This window comes from Cheilinus undulatus, linkage group 5 (genome assembly GCF_018320785.1).
Source record: "Cheilinus undulatus linkage group 5, ASM1832078v1, whole genome shotgun sequence".
Taxonomy (NCBI): Eukaryota; Metazoa; Chordata; class Actinopteri; order Labriformes; family Labridae; genus Cheilinus; species Cheilinus undulatus.
In genome coordinates, this window is record NC_054869.1 from 21,913,432 (window position 1) to 21,919,631 (window position 6,200).

The following is a 6,200-nucleotide window of genomic DNA, read 5'->3' on the forward strand; positions in this document are numbered from 1 at the left end:
AGATTGGACTCTGGAGCAGTGGAAGAAGGTCATGTGGTCTCAAGAGTCCAGATTTACCCTGTTCCAGAGTGATAGGTAACCTTGCAAAGCAGACGTTTCTCACTAGCGAATCAATCTTGCAGAGCTCCCGTCTGAACTGTTTGGGCCTGGTTAGAAAGTGACAGGAAAAATCAGCAACGAGGGACAGTACTTTCAGGCGCGGCAGAGTCATGACAAAAGCAAGCAACAAGAGGCCAGTGCAATTATGGCGGAAGACATTAGCGTGGATGCTGCTAAAGCGCCAGTTTGATCAGAACTTGACAACATTTTTTTTTTGTTAAAAGAAGAACAAAGAACAGCAGTGAGTGTTTTCTTTTCAAAAATGCCAAAAGTCGTGTACTGACATGTCTACAGTCGCCATGGTTCATGTTATGTAGTTCACTTCGGAGTTTACTCCTTCGGTAGGGGCGCAGCTTGGTAGCAGCTACGTCACATGTTTTGTTGCTCTGATTGGCCCGTAAAGATGTGACAGACAGAATGTTGATCCAGTCACCCTCTGAGTTTTTTTTCAAAGGCCCTGCCCTTTTCCAAACGCTGTCTGTGAGTGGTTTACCAGATGCTGTGCTAGGCTAAGTGATGGGCTCATCAGGGTAAGAAGAGAGGCGGATGAAGTTAGCACCCATCATGCCTAGTGCCAACTGTACAAGGGGGCAGTGCTATGATCAGGTGTTGCTGCAGTTGGTCAGGTCTAGGTTCAGCAATGTTATCTGCCCAAAGAATGGGGTCAGCTGACTACCTGAGTATACTGAATGATCAGGTTATTCCAGCAATAGATTTTTTCTTCCCTGATGGCACGGGGATATTCCAAGATGACAATGCTGGGATTCATCGGGCTCAAATTGTGAAAAAGTGGTTTGGGGAGCAAGAGACATCATTATCACACATGGATTGGCCACCACAGAGTCCAGACCTTAACCTCATTGGGAATCTTTGGGATGTGGAATAATAGAAATTATGATAATAATAATTAGAATTATACAAGATATAATTACATAATAATTATAAGAAGAAGAGGGAGATCCAAAAATTAGGCAAAAAGGGGATAATTCTGCAGTATAATGCTGTACCATCTCATTGGCTCAATAAGCTAGCAATGCGTGCGTGCTGACACAGCTGTGTTTACCTTCTGCTTGCATGCTCATAGATGTCAACATCATAGACTGTAGAAAGAATTGAACAAACCCTGTGTGACGTCAGCCGTCTGCTTAGGCGGACTCAAACAACTCTTGAAGACAATCCTCGGCCACTTCCATATTGAAATCGCGGCCTCAACTGAACTTTGGATCAACCTAACGGCCCACCCACTAAGTGGGACTTCCTGTCAGCTAGCTAGCTAGCTAGCATTCTGGTTGAAAGAAACGTAGCCTCTGCCTGTCGAGCTATCTGTCAGTCAAATGACATGCGGCAGTCAATCCGCAGTGAGGTTTTTCCTAAATATGATCCAAACCATTGTGGCACAAAAAAAATCACCCCCCCCGTACAGTGAGAGCACATGAAGACAAAAGCTAATGAGACACATTTGGTTTTTTGAACCAGGCTGTAAAACCAGTTTCTTTCTAGTGTAAAAAGCGGCTGTTTAACAGGTGTCCAGGCGGGGCTTCCAGTGTTCCTGCAGCCAGCCTCAAGTGGACACTCGCTGTATTGCAATTTTTGCACTTCCGCGTTGGCTTCATCTTTCAGGACCGGAGGTTGCTGCTTGGTCAACATGCACGAAAGAAATAAGGTCAAACAGTGCTGATGCTTCAAGGGGCTTCTTTTTTCTTTATCTTTTTATGGTCACAGGTGAGAGAGAATTTTTTCAGTAGCAGACACTTTTATGAAAAGTAAGGATTACTTAGATTATAAAACTGATGTGTTACGTAACTCGATACAAGAAAAAGTAATCTGAGTACTCTAATAAATTACTTTTGTAACCCGTTACCCCAACACTGTCAGTGAGCCATATATTAAGCCTTAAGACTTAATTTTTAAAGAACAGCATCAGAGCTTTGTAGAAAATAAACTGCTGTTTGAAGCTTTAAAGAAAGTGTACCTTGTGTTAAGTAGATGAACTGAGCGATAAGACGATAAGTTCCAAAGATTAAATACAATTGGGACAATCAGATGAACAGAAATATTTGTGTGAGAGTTTTATCTATCCAATCAGGGTGGGTTAGTTTTTTTTTAATTAGGTAATAAGCCATGGAGCTACACTGCACAGCCAATACTGATGACATTTAAATATGTTAACGTGTCTGAGGGCCAGGTTTTAATAGTTCATTTTTACTTTTTGTTTACAGTTTTAGCTTTCAGTTAGTTTTTACTGCTTGTTTGTTGGTTTAGTTTGGTTTTTATTGTGCGAAAATGCTTTGTTTTAGTTTTGTTTTTATTAGTTGAAGTTTTCAGTAATATGGCATCCTTGTCAGGGGCCAGACCAAAAAGGTCAGGAAAAAGTAAACATCATAGAATCAAAAGAAAAAAAAAAAACGAGAAACATTTGAAAACTTCAATGCTCATCTTATTCTTTAACATTTGATGTTCAAATACAACTAAAGACATAAAATTACCATTGTGGGAAGTCTTTTTCGATCAAATCAGATTATTTTACACTCCACAGGCCAGGCTAAACTTGTCAGTCAGACTGCTGCTGTAGACTGTGTTTGCTAAATGACATCATATTGCACTCAAATGTGCCACTTCTGCATTTTACCCCTTCTCTCTGACCTCATTTAAAGCCTCAGCCTTGTTCTTTGACTCATCATGGACTTAAAATAAGTAAGCCATATGTTAAACACACCTTTAAACAGCTGTTGAAGGCATTATGGGACAAATGTGCAGCGCTAGGCTTAAGACAAGCTAAGCCCACTTGCTATATGTTGCTGGTATTACAGACATCAAACTTGGAGAGGAGAGAACACACGTTTTACCTGTTTCCATCCATTTTCTCCAGTTTACCTGGGGCTGGATCCTTCCTGGGGGAAGGCTCCTTCCAGTTGGATGTGCCTGGAAGACCTCCACAGGGAAGCATCCTAATCAGATGCCCAAACCACCTCAACCGGCTGCTTTCGAGGCAAAGAAGCAGCGACTCTACTTTGAGATCTCTCCGAAGGTCCTAGCTCCTTATCGTATCGCTAAGGCTAAGCCAAGAAACCCTCATGAGGAATCTCATTTCCACTGCTTGAACCCGCAATCTCATTCTTTTGGTCACTACCCACAGCTTATGACCATAGGTGAGGGTGGGAACAAAGATTGACGGTAAATTTTGAGTTTTGCCTCATGGCTCAGCTCCCAACCTGGTCCATTCTACCCTCACTCGTGAACAAGACCCCGAGATACTTGAACTCTTCCACTTGGGTCAGAGACACCTTCCCCACCTAGAGAGAGTCACCATGCATTTCAAGAATCTTTGTTGTGACATTTGTAACAAAATATACATTTTCTGTCTTTTTTTGAGTCCAATTTTGAGGAAATATCATCGAATTAACCACTTTAGATGCATAAGCAGTAAAATCATTAGGCTAAAGTAGGCAATTGCCTGGGGCTGCATGGTCTAAGATGTAGTCATAGATGTCCATCCAGTATGGTTTACAAAGTGCTATGTCATGTAGAAAGAAAACAGAAAAACAAAGCAACAAAACCCCAACAAAGGACAAAGAAAACAGAACAAGCGATACCCAGCAACATCAGAATCCAGAACACTTAAAGTTCACTTAAAATTCATCACCATCAAAATACATCAAAACCCAGACATAATGTGATTCCATGCAATGATGTGTGTCCCAATGCTGTTTTGAGCGGTATAAATGTTGCAATGTGACATAAATCCTCCCAAAGATATCATGTCAAAGAACTGTGCAATTTATGGTTAAAATCAAGGGTTGATATGACTGAAACTCTTCAGTGAAATTCATCTTTCTTGCTGTCAGCAGACACTTTGGCTCTATTATGTTTGTCAGGCCTCATGAAGATTTTTAAAGTAATTATTACTGAGGTTGGGCTTCTTTTTCTATTTCATTACAAAGCTTGAAGTTGTCTGTGTACTGAGCCAAAAAGAAAGTATGAATGTGAGTGTGAAATTACTGGCACTGTGATATCTTCCAGCTGTGTGGAATTCAGCCAAACAAGTCCTCGAGGCCTAAAACACATTTAGAAAAACACACACTTAATACATGCACTAAGATAGAACAGTTCTGCACCAAAAGCTGCGGCTGTTTAACATGAAAAATGCCTTTAATAAACAGACAACAGGATGTATCCTATTGTCTAGACTTTGCATAGTGTTGGCTTTAAATGCATCCATTGCCATTTAAATCATAGTTTTAAGACATTTTCAGAGTTTAGTTAATCTTCTAAAATTAATTACATGCATGTCTTCTGCAGTCAAAAACATCCAAACAGGAAGATGTCATCCTTTCTTGAGACAAATAAGAGACGGTGTCCAAGTTTCAAGAAGAGCTAAAAGGACCTCTGCTGGTAAGACTGGGTTTTAGCATGCATGAAGTATCTAATAGTTAATACAGTTTAGAGCTCATGTGAAGAGTTTGCACAAATGAAATAATAACTGATACATCTGAATGGGCAATGAAACTAAACCAAATGAGAGCATTAGAATAAAGTTTTACCTTGTGTCAGACATGATAATCTACAGCACACTTCAGAAACAGATTTGTATTTTACTGTTCCAGTGTCAGTGATTACAGTCGGTACAGTTGGCTGTTCAAATACAATAGGTTGGGCTGCAGATGGCCCAGTGGTTAGGTCGTCCCAGGTTCAAGTCCATCCTGCAGCCTCCTTCCCACATGTCTCTCACACACTATCTCATCACTATTTCTGACTACTCTCCACTTTCCTCCTCTATGACTAAAGGCAGAAAAAAATATCTTTAAAAAAATACAACAGGTTGAGGTTTTGTGTTTTGTTACTTCTGTACAAAAAAGACCACTTCTGTTGTATTAAATGGCCAGTTTTCAAGGCTTAGGGTGTTTCCACAACTGAAACTGCAGCGCAAGGTCCGGACCAGAGTTCATGTCTTTGTTACATTGTATATAATTTATTTGGTTTGGTTGGTTTTGGTTTCACACTGTAATTATTGCAAACCAACCAACCAACAAACCGTTTACACGTCTACATGATTTTATCATCAACTCTGTGGGTTGCATGTCTCTTTAGTTTATATTGATAGGTTAATCGGCTGGCAGGCGTGTGATGTCAGCACATTGAATAATGGGTTTGTAAGCTTATATGTAAAAAAAATAAAATGAGTGAAATACTCATTTACACCATCATTGTTCATTTGCTCCTGCCAGCAGGGCCAACTCTACATATGGCTAGCCTGAGTTTGCCCTATGAGCCTTCTCATTAGATGACAACTTCATTGTCAGGGACAGGAAAGGAGAGGACAGTGAGCCAAGGCAATGCGAAGGTGAGTGATGTGGGAGCACTGCTTTTGTACAGAATCTGAATTCTACCCTGTGTTGCTAGCGAAGTTTCTTTATCTTTAGGTGGTGCTGTTCTCCTGTCCTAATTACATCGTCTTTTTCTCTCCATGTGCTTCTGCTCATTTTCTTTTGGTCATGGATTTCCTTTTTCTAGTTCTCATGCCATAATATCCTATCATTGTTATGAAGGTCCAAACCTTTCAAAATAATTCTTTCACACTGAGCATGAATTGGACTGTGGTTCAGTTTGGTCTGGACTGAGACTTCCTCTTTTGGTCAGACCAAGGTCCAGCTATTTGGTCTAACCATGATCCAGGGAGGGGGTTTCATACCTGTCATTTAGGTTTGGATCAAACTCAAAAGTCTGGACCAAATGACATAGATTTGAGTATTAATATATCTGGTGGGTTTTTTAATTTTTATTTTGGGTCGTAAAAAAATACAAATACACACGTGGTTGTACAGGATAACACATAGTGTTTTAATGATGATTATCTTCCCCAGATTATAAAAACAAGTTATAGTGCAGCCTGCTGTACTGCGCCTACTGTATTTTACCCATAGGTTTTGTCATGTGTGGTAAACAGAGCCTCCAATCCTTGGCAGCACAGCATGCTCAGCCCCTCCCACCAAAACAGCTCTCGTTTAATTTAAGTGAGGAGCAGAGACACCAAGGCAGGTTCTCTGGTTTGTTTGGAAAGAAAGAGAACTAAATTAAGAAAGAAAAGCAGTTGCTTAGCAAAT